The following is a 21,715-nucleotide window of genomic DNA, read 5'->3' on the forward strand; positions in this document are numbered from 1 at the left end:
AGCACCTTACTGCTAAAGCCTTACCTCAGCCTACTCCTGACACACAAATCATGACTATGGCCACAGACTTAATTTCCATGATCAGAGGTTCCCAGGCCCATCCTGAGAGAGGATCCCAGCCTCCTCCTGATAAGAGGCCCAGGGTTGAACCCTCTGACCCTCTCCCTTCAGATGAAGATTCTGAGGACTCTGTTCACTCCGAAAGCCAGGAAGAGCCCTTCCAGACCTATGAGGACTCAGATGCAGAGGACTCCATCCCCTCGGCCTCTCCTCCTGAGGATATTTCTTTTGGGAAAGTTCTGCATTCCATGAGGGAACATTTTAAGTGGCAAGGCCAGGAATATTCTGATTCCAGAAAGCGCCTTCGAACCTTCCTTAAAAAGCCCGAGCACAGACCCTTAGCTATACCTCCTGTGCTTGATGTTTTGGATGATTTATACTCTGACTCCAGTGTTACCCCTGATACCCTTCCTCCTGTCAAGCCTGACAGATACTGTAGGGTCCCAGATACCCATTCTCATTTCTTTAGGGCCCATGTTGTTGATTTAGAAACAATTTCACAGGGACCAAAAGGGGTTTCAGCTACCACCTCCAAAAATCCTTTGCCTTCCAACAGGGAAGCTAGGTCATTAGAGAGATGGGGGAAGAAGGTTTACACCTCCACTACTTTATCTATGAGAGCTCTCAATTGTCTCTTTCATATGTTTCAATATCAAGATTACCTGTTAGATGATTTACAGAAAACATTGGCCTCTCCTGAACCTTTAGATAGGAAGTCTTTGCAGGAGGCTGTGCATAATTCTCAGCAAGTTAGCAATCACTTTCTGCAGTGTGGATATGATGCATTGGAAGCTTCATGTAGGGCAGCTATGACAGGGGCGGTCATTCAGACATGCATGGTTAAAAGAACAACCTTTACCAGATCATGTTAAGGCAAAACTTCTTGATGCACCCTTGGAAAAGAACAAGCTTTTTGGTGCTAATGCTAAAGATGTGCTAAAGTCCATTGAGGAAAAAGCCAAGTCAGTTCAGACAGTCAAAGATTTCCTCCAGGTTCAGCCACCCAGATTCAGCAGGAATTGGCCTTCTAAAAACTTGTCCTTTCCTAATCCTGAAAGATTTCAAAGGGGCAAAAACAGGTGTGCCCGAGGAAAAGGACAATACAGAGGTTCCTACAGGGGACGACAATGGCAACCAGCAAACCAAAGAAGTGACACAGGGGTTTCTCCTGCCCCACAAGGACAATCTCAGTGACTTTCCTCTAGTTCTGCTGACCAAGGAGCAAGCAGAAACTCCTTTGGGCGGAAAATTATCTCTGTTTTCAGACAATTGGCACAGACTGACAAAGGACAAATGGATTTTGGACGTTATAGACCACGGTTACAAGTTCCATTTTCATACCTTGCCAAGAAAACAAGGCATGCCAAACCTACCACAAAACCAGAGGGCAGAGGCTATCAAGCAAATTTCTCTGCTTGCTCAGATCAAAGCAATAGAAAAAGTTCCACAACAAGAACAAGGCCAGGGGTTTTATTCAAGACTGTTCCTTGTTCCAAGAAAAGAAAATCAATGGAGACCAATACTGCACTTGTCCGCATTAAACACTTTTCTCATAGTACCAAAGTTCAAAATGCTGACTTTACAGCAACTCCTTCCCATGCTGGGCAAGGGGTCTTGGCTGATTACTCTGGACCTCAAGGAGGCATACCTGCATGTCCCTATCAGACACAGCTGCAGAAGATACCTCAGATTTCTTGCAGGGCCAGAGCATTATCAATTCTCAGCATTGCCATTTGGCTTATCTAATCCACCCAGAGTATTCACAAAATGCCTGGCTTCAGTAATTGCTCATTGCAGGCTCCAGGGGATTCAAATTTACCCCTACCTGGACGACTGCCTCATACAAGCGGACGACAAACTGATTTTGACAAAAAACTTGAATTATGTCATACAATTGCTACAGGCTCTGGGATACACAGTCAACTTCCAAAAGCCAAGACTTCAGCCATCCCAGCAAATAACCTTCTTAGGAGCCAAACTAGACACAGCCTCTCAAATGGCTTACCTGACAGAAGACAAGCAAAAGAAGTTAACTCATTACTTCCAAGGTTTAGCAAAGCTCACCCAGATGACTGCAAGGAGATTCCTACAGGCCCTGGGTTACATGGCATCCTGCATTCTCCTGGTTCCAGTAGCAAGACTACACATGAGAAAGCTTCAATGGTACCTAAAAAGCTTATGGTCTCAACACAGCAACAACCTAGAGGCAACCATACCGCTCATTCCATGCTTTCAAAAGGAATTTCTATGGTGGGCCTCGGTAAGCCAGTCAAACACAGGTATGTCATTCAAAAAACCTCAGATAACACAGACCATGACCACAGACGCCTCAGACCTTGGATGGGGGGCGCACATGGAGGGCAGATGTATTCAAGGACAATGGTCTCCAAAGGAAACACATCTGCATATCAACCAAAAAGAAATGCTGGCAGTAATGCATGCCATCGAGGCCTTTGGACAACAACTTCAACAAGGCCACCTGCTAATACGGACAGACAACACCACTGTGATGTGGTACATAAACAAGCAGGGGGGCACCCATTCTTACCCCCTTTGCAGACTGACAATGAATCTTTGGGAAAAATCACTGAGCCTAAACATACACTTGCAATCCCAGTTTGTTCCAGGCAAAGACTATGTGCTGGCGGACAGTCTAAGCAGGAATTTCCTAGACCCCCACGAATGGAGGTTACATCCAGAAATCTTCATACGACTTACCTAGACATGGGGCAGGCCAGAAGTAGACCTATTTGCCTCCCACCTCAATCATCATCTACAAAAGTTCTGTTCAAGGACATATCATCCACAAGCATGGAAAATAGATGCTCTCTCATTCAACTGGAACTTCCTAAAAATCTATGCATTCCCACCTCTGCCACTGATGACCACAGTATTACTAAAGATCAAAGCAGAGCAGCCCAAGGGGATCCTAATAGCTCCAGACTGGCCAAGACAACACTGGTACCCACTACTACGGAGCATATGTCACAACAAAAAGTGGGCCCTTCCCCAATGGCCCCAACTTTTGACTCAACACAACTTCAAGACAGTTCATCCCAACATCCAGACGCTACAGCTAACAGCTTGGGAGATCCCATGAATAGCCGCAATCTATCTCTCTCCAAGGAAGTTCAGCGGATACTAACAGAAGCCCGGAGACCATCCACCAGAAAGGTTTACTCAGCCAAATGGAAGAGATTCAGCATTTGGAATACCAGCAAGGGTCATGATGCATCATTATTGAACATTCCACTCATTCTGGAATATTTGGCAGATATGCTACATAATGGACTCTCATATTCTTCCATAAAAATACATGCTTCAGCTATTTCAGATACAACACTGATCCACCTGTGTTTTCACATCCTTTGTTAAGGCAATTCCTTAGGGGAATCAAGAATATAAAGCCCCCCAAAAAGGCACCAGTACCAGCTTGGGACCTCAACTTTGTCCTAGAAAAACTGACTCTACCTCCCTTTGAGCCAGCAGCTTCTGTGGACTTACAATTTCTCTCATGGAAGACAGCTTTCCTGTTGGCAATTACCTCAGCAAGAAGGGTTTCGGAATTACAGGCCCTAATGGCAATACCACCGTTCATAACCTTTCACAGAGACAGGGTCTCCTTACGAACCAACCCTACCTTTCTGCCAAAAGTGGTATCTAGGGTTTCTTTAAATCGAGCAATTCACCTGCCTACTTTCTTTCCCAATCCTGAGAACAAAGGGGAAAGACTGTTGCATACCTTGGACATTCACAGACAACTTCGCTATTACCTGGACAGAACCAAGACCAGTAGGAAGTCTGATCAGCTTTTTGTAGCTTACGCCCCAGGAGTACAAGGAAAAGCAATTTCCAAACAGACAATTTCAAAATGGATTGGACATTGCATCAGATTCTGTTATTCCTTCCATGGAAAGAGTGTGCCAGCCAATGTCAGACCACACTCCACCAGAGCTACAGCCACCTCTACAGCTTTTTTTTAAGAGGGGTGCCTACAAAAGACATTCTAGAAGCTGCTACATGGAGCTCCGTGCATACATTTTCCAAACACTACAACCTCCCTTTATATTCCAGATCCAGAGCAGGCTTTGCATCGGCAGTCCTGCAGGGATTGATAGCTACACCATCCTTTTCTTAGAGCATTCTACCTCCCCCAGCTAAGCTATGGTATTCAACCCATATGTTATGACTGCAGTTGCATTCTTGAAGGACATAGTACAGTTTTGTACCTACCATAAATGTAGATGTCCGATAGATATGCAACTGCAGTCGGGTTTTCCCTCCCTCCTTCCCCTCTATGCCTTGGGTCCACTCTCCCTGTTATCCTTAGCTGGGGATATCTGTTATGGTGTATCTGTTTATTGCTTATTTATTTGTCTGGAAACCTGTTTTTGTCTTGCAATTTGATTACAGCCTTCCTTGGAGGGCACCTGGCATCTGGGGCAAGAAACACTGAAGAAGATGGCGTCGGCTGATGCTTATATACTCCAGTCACTCTGACGTCGGAGAGAAATGCGACATCAGCCGACGTCGGACCCAGACTTTGGAATCCGGCCGACCGAGGGCTGCCTGAGGCAGGACAACCCATATGTTATGACTGCAGTTGCATATCTATCGGACATCTACATTTATGGTAGGTACAAAACTGTACTTTCTCTGCACTTCCCTTTGGCTTATCTACTGGGCCCAGGGTATTCACAAAGTGCCAAGCTCCAGACATTGCTTTTTGCAGACAGAGAAGAATTCAGATTTACCCATACTTGGACAATTGCCTGATTCAGGTGGGAAGTCAGGACTTGCTAATACAGCACCTGGCATTTGTAAAGAGACTTCTAACTTCACTGGGGTACACATTCAACGAAAAGAAATCACACCTAGTACCCTGCCAACAGATTGTATTCATGGGAGCAAGCTTGAACACAACTTCCCAGATGACATTTCTCAGTCCAAAGAAACAAATTTATTTGACAACTTCAACCTACTGGCCACCAAAAACCCAGCTATCTGCAAGGAAAATACTGCAAGCTTTGGGATTCATGGCCTCTTGCATTCTGTTAATTCCATATGCAAGACTGCATATGAGGAAACTTCAGTGGTATTTAAAAAGTCTATGGTGTCAACATTCTCAGGACCTGGAAACCATAATTTCTTTCATTCCGTGTCTAAGGGCAGAGTTCCTTTGGTGGGCAGAGGCCTGCATCGTCAACAAGGGACTCTCTTTCACTCTACCCCCTGCGCCCAAACCCTAACAGGCGCATCAGACTATGCATGGGGGGCTCACATGGCAGGGCAGTGAATTCAGGGCAAATGGAACCCAAAGCAGATGCACCTGCATATCAATCAAAAAGAAATGTTAGCTGTACAGAGTGCTCTGACAGCCTTCAAAGGCCTTATTCTTCCAGGACAACTAGTGGTAAAGACAGAGACCACAGTTATGTGGTACATAAACAAGCAGGGGGGAGCACATTCTTACCCACTCTGCAGACTAGCCATGGCTCTGTGGAGCACAGCCTTGAGCAACCAATTGCACATACAAGTTCAATTCCTGCCAGGCAAACTAAATTCACTGGCAGACTTGAGCAGAATTCTCATGGACCCACATGAATGGAAAATGGAACCCAAATTATTCAAGCTTTTGGGGAACAGATGGGTGACACCAGAGGTGGACCGGTTTGCTTCCCCTCAGAATTATCAGTTGAACAAATACTGCACCAGAACTCCCCACAGCCAAGCTTGGAAAGTGGATGCCCTGCACTTGTCCTGGGAAAGCCTCTCAGTCTATGCCTTTTCCCCCTCTGCCTCTCCTCTCGAAGGTTCTACTAAAGATCAAACAGGACAAGCCAAGGACAATCCTGATTGCACCAGACTGGCTACATCAGCACTGGTATCCTCTTTTGCACAATCTGACAGTGCTACAACCATGGCACCTGGCTCAGACCCCTTCCCTGCTGTCCCAGCACGGGGGCCAAAACCTGCACCCTCAGCTTCAGACCCTGAACCTTGCAGCCTGGCTAATCCCCTGAACTCACCTCTAGCAACCCTCAGTAAGCAGGTGCTGGATGTCATTCTTGAGGCAAGGAGGCCTAGTACTAGAAAATCCTATTCAGAAAAGTGGAAAAGATACTGTTCCTGGAGCTGGTCTCAAGGGATGGGCACAACTGTGCCCAGTTTACCTCATATACTAGATTACTTAATAGAAAGGCTCCACAAGGGCCTATCCTTCTCTCCAATTAAGATTCATGCCTCTGCCATCTCAACTCATTATAATACTGAGCCACCCCTCTTCTCACATCCTCTGGTAAAACAGTTCCTTAGAGGGGTCAAAAATTTAAGACCCCCCCCAGGAGAGCTCCCACACCAGCCTGGGACTTATTGGAAAAACTTACACTTCCCCCCCCTTTGAAACAGCTGCTACAGCAGAGTTGAAATTCCTCTCATGGAAAACAGCTTTACTTCTAGCCGTCACTTCAGCAAGAAGAGCGTCTGAACTGCAGGTCCTTATGGCAGTGGAACCCTTCATTATCTTCCATGTGGACAGGGTTTCACTCAGGACTAAGCCATCTTTTTTTATGCTCAAGGTGGTGCCTAGTGTGGATGTCCTTCAAGGATGCATCTGCAGTCTTTACAAATGGGTTGTCCTGTCGTCAGGCAGCCCTTCGGTCGGCCGGATTCCAAAGTCTGGGTTTGGCTTCGGCTGGTGTCGCACTTCACCCAACGTCATTGCAGCAGTTATTCGGGTATAAAGGCATCAGCCAACGCCATTTTCCTCAGTCTTTCTTGCCGCGTGGTGCCCGAAGCAGAAGCTGTTCGCAAGTGCCGGTCGGTCAGATCCAGAGATTACTACTACCGAATACTACTTCGAAGACTTCTATAAAGCTAAGTACCCCGTTGGGGACTCTTTCTTGCCTCAGCCGATGTCAGAGAAAGTTAATAACTGTTTATCTTGTGGGAAACAAATACCTCATAAAGATTTCCACTCCTATTGCATACATTGTTTAGGCCCAGACCACGACGTAGCAGCTTGTCTAGCCTGTGCTTCTTTTAACCGGCCGGACGCTTAGGCGTCGATCGGACTTTGCTGAACAGATTTTGGCTCCGATTTTGCCTACATTATGCCGTCTGATCCTCCGACTACGCAAATAACCAAAAAGAAGAAAGGACCGACACTCGCGGTCAGCGGTTTCGCCGAAACCGCGGTTAAGCAAACCACGAGTGTCGGTTTCGGCGAAGCCGAGCAAGCGGTTCTTTCTTCAGCCGATAACTTGCCGTCTACCGAGGCCTCTTCTAACCTGGTAGAAGCGGCTTCTGAAATCCAACCTTCTGTTGCGGTTTCACAGGATTTATCAGACACCATTCCCTGGATATTTCTACCCCTGCACGTGGAGCTGCTAGGCCTCCTCCAGCTATGTCTATTAAGGCCTTTGCCAGGGCTAAAGCAGCCAAAGCATCAAAACCTGTGCCTGCCAAGTCCCCCCTCTCACAGGCCCAGCACCAGCTCCCATATGCTTTCTTTGGCTGAGGATCTCATCTCTTTAATCCGTGGAGCCCAGCCTCATCCAGACAGGGCCCCTCTCCCTCCTCCAGAAAAGAGGCCTAGAGCAGAGCCCCCTGAGCCAGTATCCACAGATGATTCCTCTGATGACTCAGAACATACAGACCCTCCAGAGGCTTCTTATTCTCCTTACGAAGACTCTGATGCTGAGGAGTCCATCCCTTCAGCCTCTCCTCCTGAGGAATTTTCCTTTGGGGAAACCTTGCATGCTATGAGGGAACAATTTCAGTGGCAGGGCCAAGATTTCTCAGACTCTAGAAAAAGGCTTAGGACCTTTCTACATTTGCCACAGCATAGGCCTTTAGCTATACCTCCAGTTCTTTCTGTTGTTGATGATGCATTTAATGATGCTTGCACTGCTCCTGATACTTTACCTCCGGCTCCTGCTAAGCCCGATAGGTACTACAGGGTCCCGGACACTCATCACCACTTATATAAGGCTCCTTTTGCAGATCCAGAGACTATCTCCCAGGGTCCAAAAGCTGTAGCAGCTACTTCTTCTAAAAACCCCCTCCCCTCTGAAAGGGAATCCAGGTCCTTAGAGATGGGGTAAAAAAGTTTACACCTCTGCTACTTTGTCAGCTAGAGCTTTGAACTGCCAATTTCATATGATTCAATATCAAGAGTTTATGCTTGACCAGTTGACTAAAAAGCTGTCCTCTGAAGAATCTTTAGATAAAAAGTATGTTCAAGAAATGGTACATAACATACAGCAGGTTAGTAACCATTCTTTAAAATGTGGCTATGATGCACTGGAGGCTTCCTTTAGATCAGCCATGACTGGCACAGTTATCAGGAGGCATGCATGGTTGAAAGAACAGGCATTACCAGACCATGTCAAATCTAAGCTTTTGGATGCATCTATGGACAAGGTCAATTTATTATTAGGTACTAAAAAAGATGGAAGAGAAAGCAAAATCTGTGCAAACAGTAAAAGATTTCTTACAAGTTCAACCTCCAAGGTTTAGCAGGACCTGGCCCTCCAAGAATTGGTCCTTTCCGGACTCCTCTAAGGCACAAAGAGGCAGGAATAGGCGCTCTAGAGGCAGAAACCAATCCAGGGGTGCCTACAGGGGTCGCCAGTGGCAGGGTAACAACCAACGAGGCACGGATACAGCCACCACCACTACAACAACTCAATCACAGTGACTTGGCGGTGGCACCGCCTACCAGGGAACAACTAGAAGCACCTTTAGGTGGAAAGCTAACCTTATTTTCAAGAAACTGGCACTGCATTACGAGAGAAAAATGGATTTTGCAAACTATAGACCAGGGTTACAGATTCCATTTCCATACTCTACCAGGAAAGAGAGGAATGCCAAACCTGCCACCTACTCAAAGGACAGAAGCTCTAAAACAAATATCTCAATTATTAAGAATGAGAGCTGTGGAAAAGGTACCATCTATGGAGCAAGGGAAGGGATTTTACTCCAGACTCTTCTTGGTACCAAGAAAAGAAAACAAATGGAGACCTATTCTAGACCTGTCCGCTTTAAACACATTCCTCATTGTTCCAAAATTCAAAATGCTGACCCTACAGCAGCTTCTTCCCATGCTGGGCAAGGTGTCTTGGCTGGTAACTCTAGATCTCAAGGAGGCATACCTGCACGTCCCCATAAGACCAATTTGCAGAAGATACCTCAGATTTCTTGCAGGATCAGAGCATTATCAATTCTCAGCATTGCCCTTTGGCTTATCTACCTCGCCCAGAGTGTTCACGAAATGCCTGGCATCAGTAATCGCTCATTGCAGACTTCAGGGGATTCAAATCTGTCCCTACCTGGACGACTGCCTGATTCAAGCGGACAACAAAAACAAACTAACAGAAGACTTACAAAGAGTCATCTACCTGCTGCAAGCCCTGGGATATACAGTCAATACAAAAAAGTCAAGGCTGATTCCATCCCAAAGAATAACCTTTCTGGGTGCAGAACTGGACACATCAAAACAAATGGCATTTCTAACTACAGAAAAGAAAGATCAACTTCCTCTCTACTTCTTGGCATTAACAAAGCAGAACCATCTAACTGCAAGAAAAGTGCTACAAGCTCTAGGCTTCATGGCATCCTGCATAATACTGGTCCCTCATGCCAGGCTGCATATGAGAAAGCTACAGTAGTACCTAAAGAATTTGTGGTCCCAGCACAAGCACAGCCTAGAAACCAAAATTCCAATGATCCCATGCCTGAAGCAAGAGTTCCTATGGTGGGCTCAGGCCTGCCAATCAAACACAGGACTGCCCTTCTGCAAAAGTCAACCAAGACAAACCATCACGACAGATGCCTCAGACCTCGGTTGGGGGGCACACATGATGGGCAAGTGCATTCAAGGCCTATGGACTCAAGACCAGCTGCATCTGCACATAAATCTAAAAGAAATGATGGCAGTAAAATTGGCAATCCAGGCATTCAGACCTTTTCTCCAAGAAGGCCAGTTGATGATAAGGACAGACAACACCACAGTTATGTGGTACAACAACAAACAGGGAGGCACACACTCATACCCTCTGTGCCGGCTGGCACTGGACCTATGGGATGTGGCTCTGAGTTACAACATTCAGTTACAGGCAATTTATGTACCAGGGAAGGAAAACATTCTACCAGACATATTAAGCAGAACTACAACAGATGCCCACGAATGGATGCTGCATCCGGACATCTTCAAAACCATCACAAGAGAATGGGGATTACCACAAATAGACTTGTTTGCATCCCCATACAATCACCAGTTGAAGAAATTCTGCACAAGGACTTACCACCCACTTGCTTGGAAGGTGGACTCCCTATCTTTCAGTTGGAAAAGCCTGACAGCATACGCATTCCCACCACTTCCTTTGATGCACAAGGTGCTTCTGAAGATCAAAGAGGAACGTCCGAGGATCATTCTGATAGCCCCAGACTGGCCAAGACAACATTGGTATCCACTGCTGAGGAGCATGTCCGGGAACAAATATGGACACTGCCCTGATCCCATTACTGCTAACACAGAACAACTACAACATCCTGCATCCAAACCTAAAAACTCTGCAGCTAACTGCCTGGAACATTACATAACAGCAATTAACCCAAATTTATCCCAAAGGGTTAAAGACATAATCCTGGAGGCTCGTAGACCTTCAACAAGAAAGAATTATGCAGCAAAATGGAAAAGATATCTCATCTGGAGTACTGCAAAGGGGCAAGATGTGACACTGGTGAACATAGCCAACATCCTGGAGTACTTGGCGGAGCTCTTCCATACAGGCCTGTCCTACTCTTCCATCAAGATACATGCATCAGCTATTTCAGCAGAATACAGCTTGGATCCTCCTGTCTTCTCATCCTCTGCTCAGACAGTTTCTGAGAGGAATTAAAAATGTAAAACCTCCCAGGAAACCTCCATTGCCAGCATGGGACTTGAACTTTGTGCTAGAAAAATTGACTCTTCCTCCTTTCGAACCAGCAGCAACAGCAGAATTACAATACTTATCCTGGAAGACTGCTTTCCTGCTGGCAATAACTTCAGCAAGAAGGGTCTCTGAGCTACAGGCATTAATAGCAGTGCAACCCTTCCTGATCTTCCATCAAGATAGAGTGTCCATGAGAACAAATCCTACATTTATGCCTAAGGTGGTATCCAGAGTCTCTTTAAATCAGGCTATCCACCTTCCTACATGCTTCCCCAACCCACAGAACAGGGGGGAAAGGCTCTTACATACCTTGGATGTACACAGGCAATTACGCTACTACCTGGACAGGACAAAAAACAATAGAAAAACTGACCAGCTTCTGGTAGCATATGCAACAGGAAAAGAAGGAAAACCAATTTCTAAACGGACAATCTCCAAATGGATAGGAAATTGCATTAGATTTTGTTACTCCTACCATGGAAAGAAAACTCCAGAGAATATCAGGCCTCACTCCACAAGGGCTACAGCCACTACCACAGCTTTCTTACGAGGAGTGGCTACCAAGGACATTATAGAGGCTGCTACTTGGACCTCCGTGCATACATTTGCCAAGCATTATAACTTACCTCTATACTCTAGATCCCGTGCTGGTTTTGCCACTGCTGTTTTGCAAGGGATCCTGACTACACCATAATCTATTCTCATTTCCTCCTCCCCTAGTTTAGCTATGGTATCCTACCCATTTGTAAAGACTGCAGATGCATCCTTGAAGGGCATAGTACAGTTTTGTACCTACCATAAATGTAGATGTCCGAGAGGAATGCATCTGCAGTCAGGATTACCCACCCTCCTTCCCCTCTGAGGTACTCCTAGGGTACTTACCAATCTTCAGCTAGCTTGGGGGGGATCTATTATGGTGTATTTGTTTGTATATATGTACATACATGTTTATTTTGTGTGTTTGCTCTCTACTATTTGGAAACTTTGGCATTTATCCAAATTTAGCCATCCAAGAGGGCACCTGGCATCTGGGGCAAGAAACCCTGAGGAAAATGGCGTCGGCTGATGCCTTTATACCCGAAGAACTGCCGCAATGACGTCGGGTGAAGTGCGACACCAGCCGAAGCCTGACCCAGACTTTGGAATCCGGCCGACCGAAGGGCTGCCTGACGACAGGACAACCCATTTGTAAAGACTGCAGATGCATTCCTCTCGGACATCTACATTTATGGTAGGTACAAAACTGTACTTTGCAGTGCTGGTTACCCTCCCTTCAGCCCCCTGATTGTCTTTGCTTTCACCTATCCTTTTAGGTTTGGCATATCTTATACTAGGTGTATTTGTTTTTTTCTGGGGGTGTTCCACACCATATAATTGCTTCCTATTTTGGGGGCATCTGACATCTGGGGCAAGAAAAACTGATGTAATGGCGTCGGCTGCATGTTTTATACCCCTGACGACCTGACGTCATGGAAGAAGCGACAGCATCCAACGCAGAAATCCCAAGACTCTGGTATTCAGGCTGGCTGAGGGCTACCTGCAGGCAGATAACCCAAATGTGATTACTGCAACAGTGAATACACTCGAACATCTACATGTATGGTAAGTGTACACAACTGTACTTTCTTCTACTGCTACAAGCTTTCTAGGACACACTGCTTCAAAGTGCAGTTGCTATCCACACTGGCAACACAACTATGGTTTGATATACAAGTAAGAAGGAACTGACTCCTATCTCCATTGGTAGAGAAGCATTGAGGGTATGGAAATGTCAATAGCTAGTCACATGTCTGGGAGAGTAGTTTTCTTGGCAGTTTGTCATTTACTGATTCCACGAGTGGTCCCTTAGTCTGACAGTGGCATGAAAAATTATCCTTTGATGGGGAATTATTTTTGCAACCTATTTGAATCTCTGATTAGTTCTAAATGAAGTGACTTCTTTTCCATTATTTGTCCTTAGAAGAAGTGTGCTGGACATGCTGTTACCTAGAAATAACCCCGAGCTGTTAATGCTTTTCTCTCATTTGTGTAATTCAAAATTCATTCAGAAGGGCAGGATAAAGAAGTCCAAAGTCATTTTTGTAGCCTCATTTTGGCTGCAGCAGATTTTGTTCACTCCTCTTTGTCCATATTTTCTGGAAGAACCTGTACATCTAAGGCTCTTCAGAACCATATTGTCTTACCCATCCAGCAAGCTTCACAGAACCTTCACTCTCTGTCTAACTACATGGTTGTTTGTTTCATTTCCAGTAATGGTTATGGACCTTTCATACCCAGACATTGTAGTCCAAATCTTCACTTCTACCCAGAGATCCAGTGCTACAAAAATTTACAGAAGGAAATGGATATATTTTTCTATATGATGGTTGTCTATAGTTTTGGATCTGTTCACTTCTCCAGTAATCCTGTTTTTGATTACTTGTTGCAAAACTTTGATACTAGATTAAGCTGTTTTGTTAGTGTGTCTGTCAGCCATTTCTAACTTTATTTTCGCTCCCTACTTGCCTGCTGACCACCTTCTCCACCCCCCAGTCCTCCTCCCCAATCTTGAGCTCATTTATTTGCCATTGTGGTGTCTGCAGCTTAGAGGTGGCCAGTCAGTCCAGGGAACCATGGAGATATCCGTGTCCCTACAATGACTGTGTTTCTTATGGAGGTTCTTTCTTCATCCGTTTGTGGCTGATGCAGATGTCTGTGTCACAGGGAGTTTACATCTCTGTGCTGTCCCTATGAATGAGTGCTTAAGAGGTATGCCTACACAGAACCAAATCTTTCTGAAAAAAACTCACAGTTAGTATCATTTTCTAAAAAGAAACTAGACCTTCAGAATTAGTTTTTCCATGTAGTTGACTACCTTTATTAAATTCTTGTTCTGAAAAATACAATTAAAACTACCTTGATCTCATTTGGTTGGGGCACTGGCTACTTTTAAGCCTTTTTCAGGAACACATTATTGGATGATATAATGGGTTCATAGGCAAATACTTGGCTATCAGTCAACAGACTATTACATGTCTTTACATTGACCAGAGATTAAAATCAAAGCATTTACCTTCTGTCTGTGCAGTCTAGACTTGAACTGTTATACCATCCTCCCAACCATCATTTAGGAAGAGAGGTGCACCCAACAAGTCTGTCATGTCATGTGAAAGTTGACTAGTTCAAGCTTGAAGTGAAGGGGAGGACTTTTCCCCTGAATACTAGGTTTATTGTGTCCTCTAATACTGCCAAATATTACAGGAACAGAAGGTTTTACCATTCACTCCTGAAGTTACTAAATAAATGTAGCTCGTTGTTTGAACTTTTGTAGGTCACTGTAAACCAGGTGTGATCTCTAGATCTTGGGCTTCCCTAGAGGCCATGTGCATTGTGTGTGTTCTCACGTGACAGTGGCCACCCAAAAGGAAGAGCTTGGGACTTTCATGTATTCTCATGAGATTTGGATGCGCAGGTCCATCCATGCCAATGCATCCACTTTCCTTGGATGTACCTGGTTTAGCTATAGACCAGTTTGTATTTCACTGGTTCTAGCTGGGCCCAGCAGATGGACTTGTGGTATAAACAAATTCTAACTAGAGAGGAGTTTTTACAGTTGGATTCATTGGAAAAAGTGGCTGCAGGATAGGTAGTGCAAGACATTACCAGGTGTTTAACTATGGAATTTGACTAATTAAGTTTGTACTGTAATAGTGGCCATTAAAAAAACCCAACATAAATAAAAAGGAGTTTTACTTTTTTGTAAATGTGCCAAGTAAACCTACAGTAACGTTATGTGATTATAGTTGGATAATTATGCCATACGTCACAGCAATACATATGGTTGGGATAGAAGTTTTGTTTGAGTCTGATTACCTTGTATTTCAAAAAAGTATGCACACCAGAACACTTTTAAGTTGGTATAAATCTTGCAGTGTATAGCAGTGACTTTTGAATAGTTTTATGTCCACTCAGTCCCCTTGGTGTTCAGATGTCTTATCTTTTTTGGGGGTTGAAAACAAAGGTAATCCAGAACGTTTGAGTCTAGTCTGGTATCCCACCTGTGACCCAGAGAGTGATAGGACTAACAAGAGTAGTACAAATGATTAGTCCAGGTAAAATCACTTTAGCTAGCAGATCTAAGAGACTCTCTCTCTCTTTCTCTCTGATACCCTCCCTGTGGGAGGAATAAAAGTGCCTTGTTGAAGTTTCAAATAGTTTTATTCAGTTAAGTAGATAGATGCACTCCTCCATCTACTTACGTAACTGAATAAACTACTGGAAAATTCAACAAGGAGTCTTTATTCCTCCCTCAGGGATGGTGTCAGAGAGAGAGTCTTCTAGATGTGCTAGCTAAAGTGATTTTATCTGTACTCATCCTTTGTACTCATTCTTTTTTGGGGGTTGGGAATGAGAGAAACGTTTTGGAGAAGTGTTCTGTTTATTGCCTTCTTTCTTTTAGTTAAACGTAGTTAAGCTTTAGCAGTTATATATTTACAGTGGCTGTGTATTGAGGAAGAGGTTTCTGTTTGTGTGACAGTAGATTGGTAGATCATTTATGCTGGTGCCACGTTTCCTGTCATAAATTGTTAGAGGGTCATATCACACTATGAAGCAGGTCAGTCTTACACTTGGAGCAAGGAACACATGGTATTTCTTCAGGAAAGTGAACAACTTCAGAATGAGACTGTGAAATTGAGTAAATAGGAGACGCTAGGGGGTTATGGAGCCTCATCAAGAAGCCTGACCACGTGGTCCACAAGTCATTGAGCCAACAAAAATTAAGGATCAGATGTGACACGAGGCAGATGACTAATAATAGAATGAAATGCTCGTGACAGAAGACTGATTTTGTGTTATATTTATGGATCTTATCGCCTGGGACATAGTACAGACTTTATCCTTCTGTGCCAGTGGAGTTGGCTTACATTGTGCAATATTTTGCATACACTTAATTTACTGAGAGTACACTATCACTAACGATCCACTTTAGCCATACGAACATTTGATTTTCTTACTCCTGTTTATGCCCTTTCTTCCCACTCACTGCCAGAGATACCCATGTGTCTTGCTGTTTTCTTGAATCTTTCCCTTGGTTTCCCCTCCTCCCAGTCTTCTTTTGCATTATCCCTTCTTATACTTGTTGCCAATCTTTAATGGTTCTTTTTCCTCCTTTTCTGAATTTTATTTACTTTATTGTTTTCCTCAGTGTGTTAATGTTTTTTAGATCTTGGATCCCAGTCCTCTCATCTTCTCTACCCATCCAGTTATTTGCTGCTCAGGTTTTGACCCATCCATTTATAATTAACATTTGTTTTCTGACCATTCTTCTTCTTCTGCTTTTTCCTTTCTAGATTACTTACTTCTGTAGTCATTGACCTTTTTTTCCTCCAGACTACTCCTTTTTTATTATATTAATCCTATTTTTCACAGGACTTCTGTTCTTACCTTCTTAAACCACCCTATATCAGTCTACAGCTATACTCTGTTCTACTCATCCCTTCTTTTCGTAATGGTCTTTCCCCTTTGGCCTTCTTGGAGCACTTGATGCAGCTTGGTCCATCTTTCTCTTAACATGATTTACTCTTCCTCTTCCCAGCCCTTACCCTCATTCTTTTCCATCCCATGTCCTTCCCTTAATTCCCATACCCTTCTTTCTTAAAGGTTTCAGTCTAAACCAATTCCCCCTGTCCTTTCCGTTATCCTTAATTTATTCCTTGTTAATCATTTGATGTTCCATTTTGCCTTTTTACCTTTTTGCCTTCCCAATTTTTAATACTTTTATTAACTTCAGACATTGACATGAGGTTAGACATACAACCATAAAACAGAAAAAATATTACAAAAATTTTCCTTTTCATGTCTTATAGATTACATTCAAACTGTCGAGGTGACTTACCTTGACAGAAGGACGAACACAGAGCGGCAGAGAGGCAAAACTGTGAACACAATTCCTGTTGACTTTGAAACGTCAATACAGAGATTGTGTTCGCAGTTTGGAGCGTCAGTGTTTTGAAGGGCATTGCGCTACAGTGGGGATTGGGAAAATTACCCTTTTCCTCACTGTAGTGTGATCTTGGAGTTAGAATATATAAGTAGCAGTGGGTGTGGGGTGTGCAGGGGGGCTTCCCCCCTGCAAAACGGTAGGACATTTTCTGCCTCGTAGCGGATGTTTTTTTCAGGATGGTGAGTGGTAGAAAGTTGATTCTTTCCTTTGAAGGAAAGGAAAGTTCTAAGCAATTGGCGTGAACCTTTTTCGCTGTTCCAGGTCGGGGATGTGAATGGTCGTGGTAAATCACCTCGACATTTTGGTAGTAAACCATGTTATATATGGTTTTTTTTAACAGTTATTATTCAATTTAATATTACAAAGATTGCTCAAGTCTTGCCTTCGGGAAATTTCAGTCCTCCTCCTAAACATAATTCTGCGTGATTTGTTCCAACAAATTCCAATTGTTTCTATGTAGTTTAATTCTTTCCCTTTGCAAAGATCCCATCTTCTATGAGCACTAAAATGAGTGTATATCTATCTCTGTAGTATGCATTCAGTTTAATTAGCAAATTATTGTTTCATGTCATGTTATACCTCTGGAATGATGTGTGAAACTTGCAAAGACTTTTTTAAAACCTTTTAGTATCCAGATTATGTTTCTCCAAAACATTCTATGGCAAACTTGAGTACAGCTTCAGTTACTTTAAGCTTTTTCTAATTTTTGACCCCCTTCTTGCTGCCTGTTTGCCAGAATTCTAGCCATGGGTTCATTGACTTCACCCAGCTGCAGGATGTCTCCCGCCCCCCACCCTCCCAACATTGTTCTAATGTTTTCCATATGAGCTCTCTCCTTAACAATTCAGGTGCCTTTTTACTGCAGAGTTATTATTGCCTGCTTATTCCTTTTTGGTTTATCTTCTGTGAACCTCAAAATTTTCCACCAGTTAGTTATTGATATTCTACCCCCCACAGACTTGACCCTACCTTCCTGGATATACTTGGTATTATTTTTTTCTGTCCTTTAGGTAAGGACCTTGTCTAAAATGTTATCATCCTGGCTTTTAAGGAAGGGCAGGAGGTTTTAATCCCTTCTTTCTTTACCAAAAGGGGCAAATGGCTTTTCTCCATTTATGGTTCTGAGATGCCTGAGCTGATATATCTGATGCTTTCAGTTTTCACTGGTTACTCAGAATCATGCCTTGGCTCTCACCATGCTACTCTGGTAGATGGTTAACATTTAAGAATTTTCATAGCAAATGTATTTTCTGCTTTGGACCTGCTTTAGGATGAAAAAAAATATGAAAACTGCTGCAAATTCAGTCATATTACAAAAGCTAGGAACTTAAAAGTATAGGCTTTTCTCCTAAAAAGAAATGTGCTAAATATAATGGAGAAGTCAAAAAGCAAGAGTGGAAGGGACTGCTGTTGTGGAGGAGCAGCAGTTGCCGGAAGCAGTGATGCCATGCTCCCACAAAAAGCACTCACTCGGCCCTTCTAGAGGGGCTGCATGACATGACTAATGGCAGACAGCTCTAGTGGGTAGAAATCCAAACATTTAAAAGAAAAGGTCACAAAGTCTTTAAGAGGATTCCACAGTGGGGGTAAAAGTTACACAGTGGGGATAGCAATAAAAAGCAGTGAACTGAGAGGTAAGATTAAAAATATATAAATCTCCCACTTCTATGAAATATTTGAAAGCTTCGCTGCAGGCTTTTAGTTTACTTGTGAAACTCATGAATCCCCTAAACTTTTACCACTTTCAGCTTCAGTTCTGCTGGAATTGATTCTTCTTTTCCTCCTCCTAAGCCTTTAATATTGTTCATAGGTGGTACTAGGCTATCGACCCAAGGGCCTATACAAGCCTAGCCATAACTATCTCCGGGGTGAATTTCCTATCTCCCTTCCAATCGTCAAGGTTCCTTTTGAAGAGGGTAAAGGAGGCGCTCTGCTTGACATGTATGGGCAGTCTATTCCAGAGTATGGGGAGTCTCTGTGTCAGGAACCTATCCCTCCAGCGTGTTTTGTTCATTGTGATGACAAGGTTTAGATCCCTGGTGCGTGTCACTCTGAGGGATTGGGATTTCTGTAAGTGGAGCATATCCAACAGCTCAGGGTTTGACATGGCCTTGTATGTTAAGAAAAGATCGCCTCTGAGTAGATGATATGCCACAGAGTATAGCTGGAATTTTTTTTTAGACAGTTTGCATAGGGCACCTGCTTTAGGCCTATGATTCTTTTAGTGAGGTATTTCTGCAGCCTTTCCAGCTGTTGCAGTTGTCTTGTGAGGTACATACCAAACTGGGCATTGTACTCTATAATGGGTCCAAAAAGGGATGAGTACAGTGGGACAATGACCTCCTTTTTTCTGGATGAAAAGCCCTTAGTGATGAGGTGTGCCACATAGAAGGATTTCCTGACTGTTGTGGCGATGTGGTTATCGAAGGTGAGACCACTGTCCACCTGTGTCCCCAAGTCTCTCAACACACTTTCGGTGTTTAGTGTACTGCCACCTATGTGGTAATTCATGGATACATGTTTTTTTCTCAAAGGGGATAACTGTACATTTCTTGGCATTAAACTTGAGCCCATGGCTCTGGCACCAAGCATCTGTTTCTGTAAGGCCCTTTTGTAGAATATCCACATAATTTGGGGATTAATTCATGGCTCCCAGTTTGCAGTCATCTGCGAACTTTGTTAGCCAGAGTCCCTTAATGTTGGCCTGTACTTCAGAGAAGTAGATGCCAAACAAGAGTGGTCCCAGGACTGAACCCTGAGGTACACCACTTGTCTGGAACTGGATTTGGAGTCTGCTACTTTTGCAGTCTGGGTTCTGTCAGTAAGCCAGTTGGCAACCCATCGAGTGACGTAGGGATTTATGCCCAGCTTAGTAAGTTTATCTATGATTCCAGAGTGGGGGATTGTGTCGAAGGCCTTGGCGAGGCCCATATAGGTTGTGTGGACCGCCTAAACCTTGTCCACAGCTCTGGAGACTGATTCAAAGAAGTCAGTCAGGTTCAGGAGACTAGGTCGGCCCTTCATGAACCCAAATTGGGTGAGGTCCAGTGTTTGAAAGTTGCCATTGTCTTTGTTTATAAGTTCCATGATAATGCGTTCCATGTCCTTGCAGATCAGGCTCGTCAGACTGATGAGACGGTAGTTCCCGGGATCCAAGGTGGATCCCCCCTTGTGGACTGGGATAACTGTAGCTGTGCGCCAGTCAGTGGGCACGAAGCCCAAGGTGAGGCTATGATTAAACATGACACTTAGGTGAGGTGCCAGTTCATTTTGTAGTTCATGTAGTACACAGCCCGGAATGTCATCTGGTCCCATGGATACTGTATTCTTAGCTTTGGAGAGTGCGGTATCTACCTGTGTGGCCGTGACTACTGGAATTTGGCAATCTTTTGGTATTGAGATGGGCCCTTTAGGGGGTGAGGGGGGTGAAGTTGGCACTAAATCGATCTGCCAGGATATTGGCAATATCCTTGGAATCGGTATATTTAATGCCATTCTGTTGAAGCTCAGAGCAGATCTGAGCATTGCCATTTAGATTCTTGACATAACTATAGAATGCCTTGTGGTTGTCTTTGGAATCTTTGGCAATTTTATTTTCGTAACTAGCTTTGGAGGATTTTATGAGGGATCTCAGCTTCTTACTGAGGCTGGTAAGGGAGTTTTTTGCATCCTGGGATTTTCCTCTTTTTCTGCAACAGTTTCTTCTTTCTGTTGTATAGTTTGTTTATGGCAGGGAACCACCAAATTGGCTTCCTTTTTTGGAGGAGAGCGTCTTGTTTCTATTTGGGATAAATTTTAATTAGAACATTAATAAGGAGTAACAGAATGTGAAAGATAACATGTCCTTATTCTTATCGTCATACTTTTATAGCTGTGGCAGAGGGTTCTGTAGTGCAACTTTTAGGAAAACCTTAGCTGATACTTCCCTCTAACACATCAATAATTCAAACAGACTTAAAACAGCTAATTTTTCTTAATGTAGTTTTATCTACACTTTAAGTACTTTACATTTATAGTTATACTTTCCCTAGCTCAAGCTCAGACTTTGATTTGATTTGTAATAGTTCTGCAAGACAGAGAAAGATTGTTTTTTTTTTTTTATCTGATTTTAAGCTCATTTTGTCAGTCTGTATCTGCTTTAGCTGAGGTCTTTAAACCTTTATTAGTGGTTCCAGTACATAAGCTCAATATAAAGAAAGATCTTGGTAGTTTATTTATCAACAATAGTAGAATTTATAATTTTGTAAGCCGCGGTGGTGCAGTGGTAGTAAGAGGTTCTACTGTTCGATTCTCGGCTGGAGTGCCTTCTGTGTGGAGTCTGCATGTCCTCCCTGCGGTCGAGTGGTGTTCGAAAGACATGCGTGAATGGCCGTGCCTTTGTTGAAGGTTGGGCATCGAGCTGGCACCTGAGCACCGTAAAAATCTACTGCCAATCATTAGCGGACTGGAGTTCCGCTGTGGCGACCCCTAACCAGGAAAACACGAAAGAAGAACAAGTGGTTCCATTACATAGCTCTACTGCATTTTTGCTGTTTTAAGTAGTCTAACTGTTGTCATTAAGCCCTGTGTACCGAGTGCATGTCAGGATAGTTCAGGACTTGTCTTTGCAATGGGGCAGTTCCAGGCCAGTCAGCTCAGAGCTAAGAGTGTAATTATTTTTCTCTCCCACCCACCCTGTTGTAGTTGTGTTCTTAAACCCAATTTATCTGTTGTTGCCTGCCTGTCACTATTT

At 43.8% G+C, this 21,715-nt stretch overlaps 1 protein-coding gene across 2 annotated transcripts in view; it reads left to right on the plus strand.

Moving 5' to 3' along the window:
• The window catches only part of LOC122815755 (26S proteasome regulatory subunit 7-like), a 435,881-nt gene that overhangs the window by 315,143 nt on the left and 99,023 nt on the right, over positions 1-21,715 (plus strand). The window lies entirely within an intron of this gene.

Source organism: Protopterus annectens, chromosome 11.part0 (assembly GCF_019279795.1).
Source record: "Protopterus annectens isolate FY-2018-M chromosome 11.part0, PAN1.0, whole genome shotgun sequence".
In the NCBI taxonomy this organism is placed as follows: domain Eukaryota; kingdom Metazoa; phylum Chordata; order Ceratodontiformes; family Protopteridae; genus Protopterus; species Protopterus annectens.